Raw genomic sequence first — 19,890 nt, 5'->3', positions numbered from 1 at the left:
GAGTCTAGTATGTAGATAAATTAAACATTCTTTTATAGCTCTATTGTTATTTCCTAGATACAGACATTAAAATAGTTTTAATTTGATGTTAGTTTTTTAACACAATTATCTAAAAAGATAAGACAATTGCCGATGAATTTATGTACATCCCCAATGATGATACACAAAACGACTTCTTCTGTAGACTAAAATTAGTGGTTGAATCGTTTGGACACTCATCTTAATGAATCAACTAATTAAAGTTCATTAAAGTTCCCACAGTTGTTAAGCCAAAGAATAAGAAAACGTTATTGAAAAACTTTGCAGACTAGTGTAACATACAGCCTAATGTCCCCGCTCTATCTTTCTGTTGAATTGCAAAAAATTGTAATTATGGAATAGCTTTGCTTCTAACATGCTATCTCCTCTCCTCAATGTCTCTGTATTTTTGTAAGAAATATATTTTAATATTGGATACTACTAAATAGAGTGAGTGGCCAATTTATGCGGATATTATTGAATTTGGACAATAATCAAACCCAATATCAGAAATATATGTACTATAAACTTAGTGCAGGTTCCTGAGATGCTTTGACACGTGAAAATATATCATATTATGTCCTGGCTAGCCAGTTAGGAGGACAATATAACCTGTAAAGTTAAGACCTAGAAACTTACATTTTATTAGAATATTTAAATTTACTCCACTGCACATAGGGGCAACAAGGGGCATCAATTCACCACCCCCAAATCAAGTTTTAAACATTATATGAGTATTATCATACCCAATGTACATCAGATTTCAAAGGAATCGTAAAAATACGCTTTTCAAGCAAGCATTCTAATGCATGGAAGTCAAGAAATGCAAAAATTTTCTTACAGAAAAAGGCATACTTTTTGTGTTTCACCAACAATTTTAAAAGTATTATAAAATCTCTTAGAATTAACGTAATTAGACAAAATAACTTTTGATGAGTCATGCATTACATATATTTTGACAGTATAAAAGAAAAAAACACAAATTGAAGAAATTAGTCCTAAATAATTCTAGTTGAAGTCAAGATTTTAGTTTATTTTTGTTTGTTTTAAAATCAACATTTAAGTAGACAGTATCAGGAAACATGTTTTCACCGGGTGCCACCGGCTAAAAAAACGATATTTGATTGCCCAAAGACATATTATAATCGCCTGTACTGGTTTCATTTACCCCCCGCGCCCCCGTAGGGGTTTTTAGCCCGTTTTCTAAAGGTGGGTGCAAGAAAAGATTGTAAGAAAAAGCCTTTAAATGCGCTTTTAAAGTCAAATGTAAGATGTAATACATATAAATAAAAGACGCAAAAACATAGTTATGAGAAATGTTTATTTGATCATGGGTCACCTCCGGGTTCCAGGGACAAATGTAATCCTTTATCACAGGACTACAATCTCTCACCAATGTCTCCTTTCCAGATCAGTGACGCATTAATCTCTGTTCGGCGAGTATATCTAACCTTAGAATGGTGGTATTATATTACACCGATCCTAAATCCAAATTCGCTTAAGAGATAATCTTTTGCTTAGAAGCCCTAATCCGAAAATAGTATTAAAATATTACTGATAATTTTATATTGCTATTTAATCTGAGAATTTTTTATTCCTAGGTATCTAACTTTGCCAACACTTTTGAACTGGAAGTATCTATTGTGGTTACTAGAGTCATGCGAACATGACTACAATATTCCGTTCTGCTGCCTGTATCCCCGTGAGGCGTGAAGTTCTTTGTTAGGTACCTTTGTCAGGTAAGAAAATCACTAGGCTAGCTCCGAACCGATCTTCCAGAGTATTAGCAAAATAAAACTACCTTTAAGACGTGAACTTATTCAGAGTTCTAATTCGAAAATGTTAAATTGTCCGAATAGATAACGATCTCCAACCTTTTTGGACTTCAGAAGCTTGAGGGAAGATCCGGTTTGTTAGTATCGGCCGTCAGATAATGAGCTATCATCAACCGTAGTGGCTGGGCCACCACCGTGCTTTCCCTTTGTTATTCCTATTTAGCCCCGTAGTGACTTGCAATTTAATGGTGCAGGGCACCAAGCTATAGGAGTTCTCTTCAGAACAAAAACTTGGAGATAACTATCCGTTCGGATGCCTAAGCTTTTAGGCCCTAAGAAGGCCTTATCCTTAAATTTATCTCAATTGACCAACATCAAATGATATTCTACAATTTATTTAACAAAGTATTTATGAATTTATCTAACAAAACTTTTTATTTTTTAGGTGTGTTTTAAATGAAAATCCTAAGTTTGAGCCGCCAAGACCCTCAAGAAAATTCCAAAGCAAGAGAAGGGAGTCTTCCCTTAAATTTTAGAATTTTTTAAAAGAGTATGTGTAATATAGTAATTCCGTATCACGACTGACTGTTTCTCTTTTCCAGGTTTACTTTTATAGGCCCTGAAGCCTTAGGAAAAAGAGAGACAAAAAGGATGACTTTTATTTTTGTGTTGATTTTTATGTTTTAGGGAAATTGGCGACCTGATTATTAAGATTTTGCATTTAAAAGTGTGTGCATATCTCAACTAAATTACAATAAGCATTTCATAAATTAGTAAGATCACATTTTATTTTATTTTACATCAAGAATACATTAAACTATTGGTTTCAAATTAGTTTTTTTTAATAATGTTTTTTCAATGTCATCTTTAATTTTACAAATTTTCATTCTTTTAATTTAGTTTGTTTATCTCGAAACCTCTAATTTTATGATTCTTGTGTTGTTTTACTAATGTTAATTTATACTGACAATTTTTGCTAATAATTTTTTAGCTGTACTATGACCATTCTATTAAAAGGGGTATTGTCTCTCACTTTACCTTTTAGGGTCTTCGTTTTATAGATCTTATTTCCCCATTTTAATAAATAGGTCTTTATACATGCTTTTTTACTTAAATATTATATTAAATTGTTTTAAATTTGTCTAATTTTGATAATATTTTATAGTCTTTTATTTTCATTAGAATAAATACATAATTTAAGGTATGGGTTGGATTTTTCCCCAGCAAAGCTACTCTACAAGTTATTCATAGAATCGGTTTAGGGGAAAAGGACGAACCATGTACCCCCCTCAAAAAGAAAAGCTCGATTATAACACGTTTCAAGAGGCTAAGGATGACCCGTGTTTCATACAGCCTTGATTTTTGAGGTGTTTTAAATCATAGGATATCTCTCGTTTATTATTTTAATGATTTTTTTGTTGTTTTTTACACGGACGTACTTTTAATATAATATTAGGTTTTTAAAACATGATTTTAAGTTATGTTTCAAATAATTCTTCTATATACTATGTTAAAAAGTAGAAGGCCCTTTAAAACTTATACCAAAACATTAAGGTCGTCTTACCTACATTGGTAAGCGCACGGATGTAATGAATGCCGCGTTAAATTTTGAACACTCTATTTATATGACGCATTAAATGGCGTCTAATTTTGTTATGGTAGCTAGACGCTGGAAATTTTTCATTTTAAAAAGGGAAGAATTAAGCTAAAAATTGCCTTTTTAGGCTCTATTCAGTGAAAAATATGATAAAAATATATAATTTTCTAAACGGCTAATTTCTTTTTGGTGATAAATATTAGTTTTCCCTTAAAATCTTGGTAAAAAGTTTTATAAAAGCCTTCGTGATTAAATTTATATATGTACATGTTATAATATGCATTATATAAGTTAAAAATCAATTGTAACATATTGTTTAGATTATCATGTTGAACCAAGCTGATAAAATTGGGTGTACTCGGCTTTGGTTGGTAAAAATGTTGAAACAAAAAGGCGTTGATTAATGAAGAAATAAGTACACCATTACTGGTAAACTAATTTTTGTTTTGTTTCTTAAGGCTAAAATTTAATTTCTTTATGCGTTGACTATTTACCAATTTAAACTATTATTACATAATTTGTCTTTATATTTTTTATCACTTATTTATTAATCCATTTCTATTGGGAAGAGTTAAAAAATAGAAAGACATTACATTAAACAATTATCTTTTATACAAATTTGGTCATTTTATTACTGTTTTATTCGAAAGTTCGTTTTTTAAGGTCATTAATCTTATGCTACGTTTTTATTATATAATATTTAGTCCTTCCTTTATCTCTCACTAAACAGATGTTTTTTAGACTAAATTTTATATGTATTTTTTAAAGAAACAATATTTTTAAAATGTTGTTTTCCATAAAATTCAATCATATTCCTGCATTATGACCTGAACATAATTATTTATCAATGATTGAATTTTATGTGTTTTAAAAATTGAATTTATTCTTTTTTGATTAGATCTAAAAATTGAATTTCTTATTTTTTCAGGCCCTTTTGCAGTAGTTTGGCTGTTTTTTGTTCTTGATTGTAGTCGTAGTTTGGGCTCTCAATTTTTGGTAAGTATCAAATTTGTAACTTTTTTATTTTTGACCTTTAAAACACTAGTTTTACTATATTGAACTAATGTCAAGTGGACAAATATGATAGCCTCGTCATATTCATCTCCTTTCTACTAGTTGTACATTATATAACATTATGTGTGTTGAAAAAAATATAAGGTCCACATCAACTTCTTGGGAAATTGTTTTAAAGAGCAGCTGGGTTGTTTCAGTTTATTTGTTATGGGCCAAATATTTTTCCAACAATTACTTTTGTTATTTTATTTTATTTCCATATCTAGCTAGTTATAGAGTAGTTTTATTTAAACTGTTATAGTTCTTTTTACGCGTTAGCAAAAGCTACATATTTTATTGATTTTATCCTATTTTATAAAGTAGTAAGCCTTTTTTGTCTGTAGCGAAAGATCTCGCTAACCGCTGAACCGATATGGTTCACCTTTACAATGAAGCTTCTTATATGTCTATGGAAGGTTGTAAACTATTATGGGTGAAAAGACCTCACACATTAATTGCCCCTAGAGGCTTCTAAGGGCGTAACCGCTAGTAGGTATATGAAGTATTTTACATTTATCTCATAGTCGGTTCTAATTTTGTAAAAATTACTTAGATCCTTTCAGATATAAATAATAAACTCTTAAAAAGTCCTTTTATAAAGAAAATAGCTAAAAACCCGACTATACAGTCAAAAAGACCCTAAAGTTAGTTGCTATTGCATAAATTTCAAGCAATATCATATTCCCAGTTTTGTTCTCACTTATCAGTTTCAATCTCTTGATGTCATGAGTCATCAGAAAGTTCCCAAAATAGGCATTAAATATTGAGAGATTGTCATAGAGTCTTAATTCTTTTATTATTAATACAAGTATAAGTTTCCCTGGTAGCCATACTGTTTTATATTTAGGAGGAATCCAGTCAAATCACCCCACGAAGACTGAGAGAAGGCTTCCCTAACAAGACTAAAGTTTAATGATTTAAAATATGTCAAGGTAAAGTCACGCAACCTATTTCTTCACCACAGAGCAAAAATTAAGTGTCGGAAATAATGTTAATTACTTACAAAACTTAAATTTATACTAAAATGTAATTGTTTAATGCAAAAGCCATTTTTATTTTCAAATTCATTTTTAGCAAAGAATATTTAATTTTGTAGAAAATAAAAATGAGAAAAATATTATCCAATCTATATATGTGATTAACCTATGACGCGCAAAAGGTTCAAATCTCTATATTCGTTGTATCAGTCTAACGTCGCCCGTCGGCCATCTTACTAATAGCAAGGGAAAACAGTCTACATAAAAACTTAAAGAAAATTGTTATTTTTTAGTACAGAATACGCATTTAAATCAATTCAAAGCATTTATAAAAACAATTTGAACTTTTTTATCTCCAATTTTAGTAGTTTTCAACAACTTATTTTGTTTCTTTTAAGAAAAGATTGGTTAAATTAACTATCGTGAAAAAGTTTTCAAAATGTAATATTAAACCTATCCAAATATCACCTAATTATGTAAGTAAGTTTTTCATTCTTTGACTAATGAACCATTGGATTGTTTTAATGAAATGTACTATTCTGAAAAGCCCTAAATCGAAAAAAGACTTTTAAAAAGAAATTAACAAAGCAATGCAAACTTTAGTATTTTATTTATGTATTATACTTTATTGTTTTATTCGTAGTTCATTTATAACAACCTAATTTTGTTATTTTATTTTAGGTTGTTTAGAACCGCTGTATTCCACCTGAATAAACGAGTATTGAAAGCCTCCCCGACTGCTCCACTGTCAGCCGTTCATTCTGGGACACCTGCCGCACTGCTACATCTCCAACCAGTGGATTGTGGTACACATACAAAGTAAGTATATCATTGCATGTAATGGGTAAATTATGAATGGGAAATATATATTATTTGAGTGTTTTTCACCTAAATTTTTCAGCTCTCTGTTGAGTTTCCTATCCCTATTTCCCTGATGGTTGAAAAAAAAGAAAGTTTTTTAATATTCTTTACAGGGGAGAAAAAGGTTGATTGAAGATATCGAAACTTTTAAATGCCGTCTTCTTTTTTGAATATTTTTGTTAGGTAAAGATAAAAATGGACCATTTCAAAATATTTGAAGTCTTTAGTAGTTTAGTCTTTAACAGTCATTCGTTGGTTTTTTGTCTCAAGTATGAGACTGATATGGTTCTCCATTTTCGGATCCTAGGAAATTGATGATTACTAGCTGTTTTTTCTGGTGTTATCCTATAATAAAAGAGTTAGAAACCTGAAATAAAATTATTAAATATTATTATTGTTCCAATTAAAGTAGTAGAGTGTGTATCTATCTTAGCTTTACATTTTTTAAAAACATGGATATCTTGATTTAATTTAGGAGGTGGTGTGGTAGTGTTGTGGTCCAAAAAGCTGTTTTTTCTTCCAATTTTTAAAGATTATTGAGCAAAGAATAAAACGTTTTTTAGATTTATGCACTGCACACCGACGACAACGTGATTAGACACCTTGCCAAGTTTTTTACATCATAAGAGCAACATCCTCTTTTACTTTTAAATTATAGCTTTTTTAATGATACAATAGATATATGGAGTATTAGACCGATACTTAAAAGATTGATTTTTCTAAAATTGTATAGCTATTTTAATATTTTTTAATTGTTCTTATTTTTCAGTTGTTTTGAGAAAGAAGATGAGATTTTTTGGGATTTGTTTGGGCCGCTATTTATCCGCCAAGACAACCTACATGGAGCAGAATGTTCCTGTCCTGGAACAAGGTTCCAAGAAGCGTGGTGTTTGCCGCTATTTGTGGGATGACGATGTAGGAGATCCTTTCTAATTTGGTTTTGTTATTTTATTTGGTAAGTTATAATTCTTTGATGAATTTTTAAGTATCGAACTCATATTTAATATTGGATAAGAGACTGTGTTTCTTCAAAACAACTAATAATTTTATCTTGTTGTTAATTTTAAAATAATGGTGTTTTAATTACAAAGTTTTTTGGTTTTTTACTATTGTCTTATTCATTATTGTCTCATTTTACAATTATTTTTTCTTTGTTTTAGATTATCATGTAGCTGTTTAGCTATTTGTTCTGCCGTTTTCTCACTTATTGGGCTTTGTTGTTGGTGTACAAAATTTACTTAAGATAGCAGTTATGAGGTAATGATATTATCATTTAGACTCAATTTAGATGGGTATTAATTTAAAATATTTTATTTATTCGTAATTTATGAGCTGTATAAGTTTTCATAGAATGATAAAAAAATTGGTTTATATTTATAATGGATTTTATGATGAGGAAAAAAAGTATTCTGAACAAGAGTAGAACAAGAGTGTAGTGCAGATAATTAAATCCTAAGATTTTTAGATGTAATTTTTTAAGTGTGAATGTCTTTTGGCTTATTTTCTGTGTGCTTTTCTTTTTCGAAGAATCCTATCTACTACAGTTTATATTTTGTAGAATATTTTTTAGCTTGATTTAATATTTATTTTTTCTGTTTTTTCAGTCATATCTCCTCGGCTCCCAGTTTTAATACAACAACTGTGGTTCCAACATTGCATTGCTGATCAAGTAACTGGTGAATGTCCGCCCTATATTTGATTGCAGACGGAGTAGCCTGTACACTGATTTTCTAGGTAAGTGTTCCTTTTTGCTTCTATTTTGGTCCTTTAGGGCCTATGGTGCTCCCATCCCTTTTTATAGGATTGTGAAGCTAAAAGAAGACCCCTTAATTATTTTTTGGGGGATAAGATACATGCATGTTTATTCTTATTTTAGGTGAAGCAAAAAGATTTGGTTTTGTTTAATGTAAGCAGAATATGTGACTGATATTTTTATAATTAGATAGTTATTTGCTTAGCAAAATAACTTCTCCCCCTTTGCAAAAAAAAATTTTGCTCAATTGGAGGGGTTTTAATATAAGTTAGAGATAAATTAGAGAGTGATTTTTATAGCTGCTTTATTTTTCAGTTCACTTTGTTGGGAGTTGGGAGGTTGGTTTATATTTTAAAAACTTAAATTTATTTTGTTAATATCATTTTGTATAAAACATATAAGGCATTATTTTCTGTCTTTCTATAGAGTAATTGACATAAGAGACATTGGCCTTTTGACTTATAGATTTAAGACAAGAGTGAAAGAAAGTGATAAAGAGAGGGGTCGAGAGAAAGAGAGAAAGAATTAATATCGCTTTTTTGTTTTAACTGATAGCTTTGGTGTTTTGTTTTTATTAAGGAGTGTCGTGTAAGGTGAAAGATCAAGGTGTGTGTAAAAAAAAATATTGATAAGTAAAGTTTTAGTTTATTTATGTTGATTTTATTTTTATGTTGTGTGAAATGTGCATGTGCCATCCAGCTTGTTTGATATTTTCTTAATTTAGAGTTTTTTGTAAGTTTGTTTTAATAGTGTTGTTTTATTTCAGCTGTTAGCTTTTTAGCTATCCAGGCTAGTGTATGTGTGTAACCGATTTGGTTAGAAGAAAAACAGGCAGCTGATTTCTGCTTTCTCATTTAATTTTTTCTCAGCTAAGTGGGCAGGTGTGTGCTTGTCGCTGTTTAGTCTGGTAGAGTGTACTCTACAGCTAAATAGGCTGTGTGTGTGTGCCTAGGCGGCATTAGTTTTGTGTGTCGCTTAGGGGCTTGGTAAAGTGTACTCTACAACTAACTAGGCTGTGTGTGTGTGTGCCTATTGTTAGATGTTGAATAATGTATTTTAGAGCTATATAGCCTGCGTGTGTGTTCCGCCTAAGTGGCTTGGGAAACAGCTGAGTTGTGGTGTGTAAAATTGCTGCTTTAAAACATATATGTGTAGTTTCCCATTTGTTTTTAAATGACCTTATATTTTTTTGTTCATTTTAAAAGTTTAAAATTTTATGGCTTAGCAATTGTAACTTTTTATGTATAAATTTACAAGAAAGAAGATTTATAAGTGAAGTAAATATTTTAAATGTAGCAAAACAAGGATGACAACATCTATAAATAGTGAAACACAAAAAGGTCATTGATGGTAATATTTACAAGTAGATTTGTAGTGTATTTATTAATTGATTTATTGGGTAAAATAAACACTAAAACTTGTTTTTATTTATATAATGTTGTCGGTCAAAGTAACTTACATAAAGGATGCTCATAACTATGGGAAGAATTATTTTGATCATGATATCTTAAAGAGTTTTAAGACTGGTCCAAAAATACCAAAAATATGGGGGAAAATGTAAAAATTATAGAAATAGCCAAAAACCTGCAAAAAGGAAGTCTGATCGTTATGTCTGTTTTCTTTAAACAACAGGAAATTTTATTCTGCAACAAAAAAAAAATCTGGAAATCGTACCATAAACACTGAGGATATGTAAGAAATGAAAAAATTACAAAAATAGCTTAAAACCTATTCTATTAAATTTTGATTGTTTTTATGCGCACGAAAACGAATTTTTCCAATAATTGTCTATTATTTTGCCAAAAATTGACAGAAAAATTATTCGGCGTTTTTATCTTCCTATTTTAAAGAGAATAAGAAAAAAATTTATTTTTAAGGCAAATCGATTTAAAAACTGCTTTCAAAAAATGTTAGAAAGTAATTTAAGATTAAGTTGCCCTAAATCTTAGAAATTGTTATTAATTTATCTTAGGCTTGCGTGTGTGTGTTTAAATATTGCAAGTTGTACTTTCAAAATACGCATTATTTAATTTAAAAACTAAAATAATTTTGATGAGGTCTGTTTTCTATCTTGACATGTGTCAACTTTTTTCAACACTATATTTATGCATTTACACAAAAATTTTAATTATGTTATTTCGGAGCAAAGCATTTCCTTAATTTACTATCTATCAGTTTAATAATATTAGAACCCTCAGAAAAGTTTTTATCATATAAAGTTTTTCAAATTTTACTATAAAAATTCAATTTACTTTCCATAAACAACTAATTTCAAAAAATAAACTGCATTTAGAAATATTCTTTGTTTAGGCCAAAAATATACAAAAAAAAACTCGCCATTTTATCTACACATCCTAAGAAATACATGTTTCAAAGCATAAAGGCCCTATTCTTTACACAATGATACAACTATTGGCTGCGCCCCTATAAGAATATTCTTAGGGAAAAGCTTGAACTCATATTTAGGTTCTTAAAACCTTTTACAATGCCATAGATGCTTAGTGCTGTAAAAAGTATGAACAATATTTTAATTAGCTTATAGAAAAACGAAAGGTTGTTAATGGTTAATCATTTTAGCTTGCCACAATGCTATCTCTTATTTTAGCATCGACTACAGCTATAATTTTTATCTCTAACACTACCCAACTATTGTAAAAATTTGGACAAGATTTGCTATAAGACTACTGATATCAATGTGTAAAAATTAGGAAAAAGTATAAAATTAAGATATTTTTTACAAATCTGAATACAATGTAGACAAGGAGTTTGATACTTTTGCTTGTGATATTTTTCTACCGGGCGCGCGTGACCCCCGTTGTCAAAATCCTTAGCTCAAAAATGTAATGATTTACATTAAAATTATGTATTTTGATGGTGTTGTAGAGTTAGCAATAGTAAGGTGTTTACTGTTTAAGACCAGTGAGTTTCTTCAGATTAATGCTGTAACAGGTTATGAGATCCGTAGCTTCTTATTAGGTATTTCTGGTATTATGGCTGTTGGTGAATATTCCAGTCCAAGTCAGGTGGAATCTTGCTAGGATACTGTGGATACACATCTGATAAACGTCTGATGACTTGTGTTGTATGATGCAAGGCTGGTTTCTTGACGTATTTGACTGTAGATCTACTGATTTTCAAGCTCAAGAGCAATGGTTGGCTGATTGTTTTTATCAGAATCAGCTACTTTGTTAGGAGCTAGTAGATGATGAATCTGGAACTCAAACTTGGGCATATTTATCCGCTTAGGTATTGACAAGGCTACGACATTTGGTTTTGTGAAAAAAATCAGCAAGAAATCGGTTGCAAAAATATAAAAACTTGTATTCAAATTGGTCTTAAATATCTTTGCAAAAAGGAATTAAAAATAGAAAAACTTTTGTAGATTTTATTTGTTTTAACTTTTATTGGGTTTTAAATCTTAAATGTCATATTTTAATTTCGTATTATTGACAAAACTACCCCTCTATCTATAAAAGATGAAAATCAGAGATAGTGTAGCATGCTAATGTCCTTTTTTATCAAAGCAAGGGTGATGTTAAAAATTGGTTTACCTTGTAGGAAAAAATAAATGTTAATCAGTTTACTTTTTGTTTGATAATAGAAACCCACTTTGCATATTTAAATTTGACTCTTTTTTTTTGGACTGTTTTAAGAGAAATATTTCGCCTTTATAATTTAACAATTTTATCTATATATGGGAGAAAAATGGGCCAATTGAAGTTACTTGGATATTTTGTTGAAACCCTGTTTGATTTTGTTATTGTACTGGAAATTGAATATTGTTTATGAATTTCTAAGTTACTTACATTTGTAAAAAAAGACATTTTAGTTTCAAATCCTTTACATCTAGAAAAGGTTATCATATTTTGGGGTTATTAAAATTTAAGCAGAAAATTTCGTTTTTTAGTGAAACAAGAATTCTTTTTCCCTATCTTTGAAATTATAATTGAGATGATATTAAGTTTGATAATCCGATGAAAAAAACTTTGTTTTAAGGCTATAAAAGTCCTTTATTTTGCCACACATAACAAAAAGGCCTTTATTTAATTATTTTCAATTACATGCTACAAAAAAATTAACATTTTATAGGTTCAGGGATAGCAGGATATGTAAAAATTGCTTTGAATCCAATTATTTCCCGATGGATTTTAACCGGTTCTTAGCCATGTTAAAGCTAGTATATAGCATCGAATTGTACATAATTTTCAACCAATACTTAATTAAAAATTAATTTAGCAATTTTTCATTTTAATGTCAGCGGGAAACTGTCTATAATACGATGCGACGAATAATATTTTTTCCTAGATTACTATATGAGGTTTGAGGATACTTGGAGATTATTTATTTTGTATTTTTTAGGAAAAAGTATAGGCAGAAAATATTTAAAAATTGCAAGATTATCAATTTAGAGATAGGATAGAGATAACTTTTTAGGGGTTAATTAGCGCTCGCCTAAACTAGAAAATTCCCGCTGGGGACATCCAATAAAAGAACTGAAACCTAAAATCATAGTAAAGCCAAAAAAAGATAAAATCTTTAAGTCTAAAGTGAAACTTAAATCAAACTTATACCAGATAGAGAGCCTAATCAGTTCAGTCTTATAATGTTGTATAATTTGTAGTTGAAAATTCAAGATAATCAATTTAATGTATTTAAAAGTTTGTAAAAAGTTGAATTAAAAGTATGTTTTGGAGCGATTTTTAACACACATGTCTAAAAATCAACACATGTGTTCGGAACTAGGTCATAAACCTCAGAAGTTATAAATTCATTTTCATAAAAATTATTAGCTAAAATTAGGCTTATTTTCAGGGATCTTAAGGGATATGACAATGGACGATATTTTGTTGGAAGTTTAAGACACATTAACTCATAATTAATGAAAATTGGATTTAATTATACAAGGATCTAAAGGGATAAGACAATGGATGATAAATTTGTTGGACTATTTTGCTACATAAACACATAATTTATGGAAATTGGATTTAGTTAGACTTTTCTTATGGAAATTTTTATTTCTTTTGGGATTAAGTTCATGCTTATTTAATAAGGCCTTGTAATTTTGGATGACACATTTCTGTTCATAAATTTTGTCAACTATTAATTTATTGTTGTGTGGTGTTTTCTTATTACTGTAAAAAAAATCTTAATAGCTTTATCTATTTAATTGTTATTAATTCTTGTATTTTATTTTTAGGTATTGTGTCTGTAATTGTATTTGGAGATTCGAAATTTGCTGAGAAAACTGAAACTGTGAACTGAAAAGAAGATGGCATTGGTGGCAGCTGAGAAAATTGCGAAATTCCTACCAGTTTTACTCTCCATTGGGGCCTCCTGTAATATGCAGATGTACCGGATTTGTCTGCAGAAGTGTGAAGGGCTTGTGGATACTAATGGAGGTATAGGAAGGTTTTTAAGCAAAATTATTCTATAACTAAGTTGTGTGTTTTCTGCAGTTTTGTGGGGAGTTATTTTATAATTTTGATTGTATGTTCTTTTTTGCTACAAAACTAGATATGTCTGTATTTGTTACAGACTAGATAGCGTATCTGCTCTAGAACTAGAATTGTCGTCTGTTGAGCTTTTTAATATTCTATTGAATTTATTTATTTTATTAAGCACACATAATTGTCCTACTTTATAATTATAATGATGTCTATTCTTGTTCAAACTTTTTATTATTTTTTCTTGCCTTTTATAAATAAAACATTAAAGTAATGTAAATAGAGCAATAACTAGTATATGTAACAACCACCCCTTTTCAAAGACCTTTTACACGACTTTTGGTTGGGTCTTTGAAATAAGCTGAATCATTCAAAAATGTAAATACAGCCGGGTGCTGGCAAAAGAACCAAGAGCAAATTGCAAACTAATGTTAACACAAGGACGCCCAAGCTTTTTACTTAACATGGGGGTAAAATGAGGATTTCTATATGTTAGTAATGTAAGATATTTAAAAACTTGAGGGGTGTAAGGGATAAATACACCATTACCCCTCTACTTGGACATCTATGTTTCAGTTATAATGATTTCTGCTTTTTGCCTAGTTAATTTCGTTTTTGCTTTGTTTAAATACTGTTCATTTGTTAAAGATTATTTTGAAATTAATCTGTTGATCTCTTGAAATTGAAAATAACCCAATACTTGAAATAAGGACATAGTTAATTTGTCATCCCCACAAGGGAGAGCTCAACCATTTATGGAAAAATAATCGAAAACAATGTAAATATAGGCAAAATTTAATTTGGGAACATCTGCAATATATTAGTTCTACTTTTGTCGCTAGATGTCTCTAAAAACTTGATAATTTTGATTTGCTACAAAGTAATCACACCATTAGGAAAAATGTCTTATTAATCACAAATAACTAGGTTTAAAAATGCAGTATTGTAAATCGGAAAAGATGATTTTGAATATAATGGCAGTTTTAGATACTTCACATAAGTTTAGGCAGAAATGACAATTTTTTACTAAAATTGTCCCTTTCTTTTTCAAAAAGCAGTAAAAAGCATTAAACAGCTATACTTAGAAAGCAAAATTTAATGAAATTATTTTTCGTCTGCAACGCTCTAGGTCTATGCAATTGGAAATCAAATAATATGCTCTTTATACATTTATACTATAAATTTACTAATGAAACTCTGTGTCTCATTGTATAGTTCTAAGAATGGGATCTGGAGATTCTTAAAACGTTTGGATAATGGCTATTTTATACCTTATCTTTTTAGCTAGATAAACCCTAATATAATTTAAAACATTAATTATTTTATTTAGGGTTTTAATTAAACGGTTGCTCGATTTAATTGGCTTAAACTCCGGCTTTGTTTCATGCTTATTCATATCAATCCTGTTGGTTCCGCGTTCAGTCATGGCAATGAGTAATAGTCTCTCATTTGACATACTAATGTATGCAATGATAAAAATTAATAAGCCAAATGACGCAAGAGTACTACCAATCACCATACTTGTTAGTAGAACTAACATGATTGTCATGAATTTATTTTGAGAAGGAAAGTCTTCAAGATATTGGAGCCATGATAAAGCCTTTGTGTTTCTGGCCCCATTTTTCATGCACAATGCACTTTTAAAATTTGATTTTTCTTTAATTCTATTGTTTTCAGATATGTCAGTGTTGTAAGAGGACTGAACAGTTTTGCAGTAGTCAATTTTCTGCTCATCTAAATCCTCAGGGTAATTTTCTTTGCTTTCCATTTTACTGATGTTTGTCTGTTCGTCTATTTCCTCTTTTTGCCCCAAACTATTTTCTAAATCGACTTTGCCTATTGTTTGATTTAAATGTTCCTCTATAGGTTTATTTCTATTATATTCGAAATTTTCAAAAATTTTCCTATTTGAATTAACGGAAATTTTATTGGTAGATAATTTTTCAATATTTTGACTTATTTTTTGATTTGACGCATAATTAGGGGATTTATCCAATTTTGTGTTAGACACATTTTCTTTTATATTGGTAATTATTGGCGGATTAATTTTATCTATTGGATTATTAACAACAGAGTTTTCTATTATTTTTAAATCATTGTCTATAGACGAACAGTTTAATGTTGAAGTATTAGATGTTTGATTTTCCATTAATATATTTTCTATTAGCTTATTAGTATTATTACTATTTACACTATTTTGGGTATTATTATTGACGCTATTTTGGGTAGTCGAACATTCTAGTACTTCAACATTCTTAATTTTTATATTTTCATTTTGATAATCAATATCCGAATTTTTCAGGTTTATCTGAATGGACAAAGAAATGTTGATTTTGGGACCAGATTGATTCTGAGGTGATTTTTTCCCTAGAATAGGGGTGCCGGGTATGTCCCAAGAATCCGTAACTTGTGGTATTTTTATCTGTAATTGTATGTTTTTGCTTTCTTGAGAAATACTCGGCTGCCCTACTAGTTTTTTTCCATTGTTGGCGGGAATTTGCACGCCGACAATGGATGGTATAATCTTGATACACCATAATTTAAGCAGCGTGGGCATTGGTCTTTGGAGGGATTGACATTAGGGAAAGTGAAACACTCCCCACTACCATGGGTGTCAGAATTACACAATAAACAAACTATATTGTTAGCTTTTTCTTTATTCTTTTTATACCACCATTCCATATTTGCTTTTTTAACTGCTTCATCTGGATGTTTTAAACAGTATCTAGAATAGTGAGGCTTTTGGCAATGCTCACAAGTTTTTTCCTTTTCTACTTGGTTTACATTTGCATTTTTTTGTCTGTCTAATTTTCTTTTTCTCTCAATGGCTGAGTTATAAAAGCTTCTGTTATTGCTAAACCAGCTTAAGATTGTCTCTTTAGTAATGTAAGGAACATTGGTGGATGTCAAAAATGCAGATTGCAATAATGGTGGTACCAAATAGGTACATATTTTCTCCCTAAGTTTAGCCATTTGATTTTCATGACTATTGCCTGTTTTTTGCAACATGGCTGCCAAATATACTATTATTTTATTTGGTTTGTCTTCATCTTCAGCAGTGAATCTATAAGTGTAGAATTGTTTCTCATATTGATGTGGGTTGAGTAATTCTGCACCTATGGTAGTTAGGATCGATTTTACAAAATCCTGAGCACTAAGGGCATTAGGATCTATTTCTAGAATATCTAGTTTATTCCTTGATTCTTCATTAAAATAGTGAATGAGAATATTGTTGTAGGAACTATGAGTAAAAGGGATCTCATATTCCTCCAAATATTTAAAAGTGCTAAAAAAAGTGTAATTGTTAGTTTTTTCTCCATATTGGGGTGGGATTTTACCCAATATTTTGACTTGTCTGTGAATACGTTCGTGTTGACAACTGCCCCACACTAAATTATTTGGTATGAGATTAATTATTTTTGCTGTATTTAGGTCAGTGATGGATGTGTTTTCATGAAGGAGAAGTTTAAGTTGCCACATTTGAGATTCAGATAAGATATTTCCAAGTAAGTTATTTTCTTGTCTTGTCTCTCTATTTCTGTTATCTCTATTGGTAGATGGAGTCCTTCTATCTAACTCCGTATCTGAAGAGCTAGAACTAGAGCTAGGACCACTACTGTTACCACGTCTATTCATTCTCCTTGGCATAGAGAAATTCTGTCTGTCTTTATGCCTGTCTTCTTTGTCACTATTGTCTCTTTTATTTTGTCTTTCTTTACTTGACTTAGTTTTGTCTTTATCGTGTTTATAACGATTTTCATGTCTATCATGATGTTGTTCATGGCGTCTTTGGTCCTCATTGCCATGTGGGTTAAGTGGATCATACATTCTGTCAGGCCTTTTTTTAGAATGTTTTTTACTTTTTTGTCTGTCAAAATCCTCACTATAATAGCTAGATTCTGACTCATAACCCGAAAAATCTGAAGTTGGTTTAACTATTTTTTTATTTTGGGGTTTATTTCCATTATTTTCTTGTTTTATTACTTGAATATTTGGCTCATGTTCATGTATGGGAGGAGTGTCCTGTAAATGTATTTGAGGCCTATTTAATATGCGATTTTGTCGCCTATTGCCTAAGACAAGCATTGCTGTTGCTGAGTGAATCTCAGGCCTAACATGAGCACTAGGTATTTCCTCCAGTCTTAGATAATGATTTACTGCATTATTTAATCCAGGTTCATATTCTGGATTATAAGGTGGAGGATTTAATATTTCATCTTCTAATTGATCAATAATAATATCATCCATTTTAGGTTATTGCTGTACTACACATGGAATGAGGCCTAAATCCAAGATAAATGGAGCACCATTGTGCGTGGCCTATGCATTGCTGTACTATGCATGGAATGAGGCCTAAATCAAAGATAAATGGAGCACCATTGTGCGTGGCCTATGCTCTGCTGCACTACACATGGAATGATTGTTTGTCAATGAAGAGCTGTGCTTTTATGGATGCTTTACTGGTAAGACTTATTTAGTGGCCTTGCCCTCTCCCTCCTAAAAGGAAAAAGTTAAATCTTACCTGGGTTTATCCGGTAACGGAACCAATTTTATGGGTCACCTCCGGGTTCCAGGGACAAATGTAATCCTTTATCACAGGACTACAATCTCTCACCAATGTCTCCTTTCCAGATCAGTGACGCATTAATCTCTGTTCGGCGAGTATATCTAACCTTAGAATGGTGGTATTATATTACACCGATCCTAAATCCAAATTCGCTTAAGAGATAATCTTTTGCTTAGAAGCCCTAATCCGAAAATAGTATTAAAATATTACTGATAATTTTATATTGCTATTTAATCTGAGAATTTTTTATTCCTAGGTATCTAACTTTGCCAACACTTTTGAACTGGAAGTATCTATTGTGGTTACTAGAGTCATGCGAACATGACTACAATATTCCGTTCTGCTGCCTGTATCCCCGTGAGGCGTGAAGTTCTTTGTTAGGTACCTTTGTCAGGTAAGAAAATCACTAGGCTAGCTCCGAACCGATCTTCCAGAGTATTAGCAAAATAAAACTACCTTTAAGACGTGAACTTATTCAGAGTTCTAATTCGAAAATGTTAAATTGTCCGAATAGATAACGATCTCCAACCTTTTTGGACTTCAGAAGCTTGAGGGAAGATCCGGTTTGTTAGTATCGGCCGTCAGATAATGAGCTATCATCAACCGTAGTGGCTGGGCCACCACCGTGCTTTCCCTTTGTTATTCCTATTTAGCCCCGTAGTGACTTGCAATTTAATGGTGCAGGGCACCAAGCTATAGGAGTTCTCTTCAGAACAAAAACTTGGAGATAACTATCCGTTCGGATGCCTAAGCTTTTAGGCCCTAAGAAGGCCTTATCCTTAAATTTATCTCAATTGACCAACATCAAATGATATTCTACAATTTATTTAACAAAGTATTTATGAATTTATCTAACAAAACTTTTTATTTTTTAGGTGTGTTTTAAATGAAAATCCTAAGTTTGAGCCGCCAAGACCCTCAAGAAAATTCCAAAGCAAGAGAAGGGAGTCTTCCCTTAAATTTTAGAATTTTTTAAAAGAGTATGTGTAATATAGTAATTCCGTATCACGACTGACTGTTTCTCTTTTCCAGGTTTACTTTTATAGGCCCTGAAGCCTTAGGAAAAAGAGAGACAAAAAGGATGACTTTTATTTTTGTGTTGATTTTTATGTTTTAGGGAAATTGGCGACCTGATTATTAAGATTTTGCATTTAAAAGTGTGTGCATATCTCAACTAAATTACAATAAGCATTTCATAAATTAGTAAGATCACATTTTATTTTATTTTACATCAAGAATACATTAAACTATTGGTTTCAAATTAGTTTTTTTTAATAATGTTTTTTCAATGTCATCTTTAATTTTACAAATTTTCATTCTTTTAATTTAGTTTGTTTATCTCGAAACCTCTAATTTTATGATTCTTGTGTTGTTTTACTAATGTTAATTTATACTGACAATTTTTGCTAATAATTTTTTAGCTGTACTATGACCATTCTATTAAAAGGGGTATTGTCTCTCACTTTACCTTTTAGGGTCTTCGTTTTATAGATCTTATTTCCCCATTTTAATAAATAGGTCTTTATACATGCTTTTTTACTTAAATATTATATTAAATTGTTTTAAATTTGTCTAATTTTGATAATATTTTATAGTCTTTTATTTTCATTAGAATAAATACATAATTTAAGGTATGGGTTGGATTTTTCCCCAGCAAAGCTACTCTACAAGTTATTCATAGAATCGGTTTAGGGGAAAAGGACGAACCAATCAGACTTTGAATTAAAGTTGATAATGAATATTTTCAAGTTCTATTGACTAAATGATGGGGAGGGGAGGGAAGGGGGGGTGCTAAACCTAAATCTAAACCTCTTTATGTTTGATGTTTTAATGTAACTAAATAAG

General features: G+C 30.5%; 1 long non-coding RNA gene across 2 annotated transcripts; it reads left to right on the top strand.

The window, feature by feature from the left end:
• Window positions 1-3,680: 3,680 nt before the first annotated feature.
• LOC145319480 (uncharacterized) lies at window positions 3,681-19,679 on the top strand. Of its 2 annotated transcripts, XR_013879875.1 has the most exons (14): window positions 3,681-3,819; window positions 4,319-4,386; window positions 5,291-5,375; window positions 6,102-6,239; window positions 7,051-7,236; window positions 7,442-7,538; window positions 7,886-8,015; window positions 13,232-13,433; window positions 15,156-15,225; window positions 15,781-15,833; window positions 16,911-16,984; window positions 17,732-17,941; window positions 18,302-18,439; window positions 18,921-19,679. It is a non-coding gene; the product is annotated as an uncharacterized LOC145319480 (long non-coding RNA). The 2 variants fall into 2 exon arrangements; XR_013879876.1 differs by lacking the exons at window positions 3,681-3,819; window positions 4,319-4,386; window positions 5,291-5,375; ... (2 more) ...; window positions 7,442-7,538; window positions 7,886-8,015 and having other exon boundaries at window positions 13,347-13,443; window positions 18,921-19,057.
• The last annotated feature ends 211 nt before the right edge of the window (window positions 19,680-19,890 follow it).

This window comes from Acartia tonsa, chromosome 5 (genome assembly GCF_053477335.1).
Source record: "Acartia tonsa isolate MP-2025a chromosome 5, ASM5347733v1, whole genome shotgun sequence".
Classification (NCBI taxonomy): Eukaryota; Metazoa; Arthropoda; class Copepoda; order Calanoida; family Acartiidae; genus Acartia; species Acartia tonsa.
The sequence above is the reverse complement of the archived record's forward strand: the minus strand, read 5'-3'. Positions and strand labels throughout refer to the sequence as shown.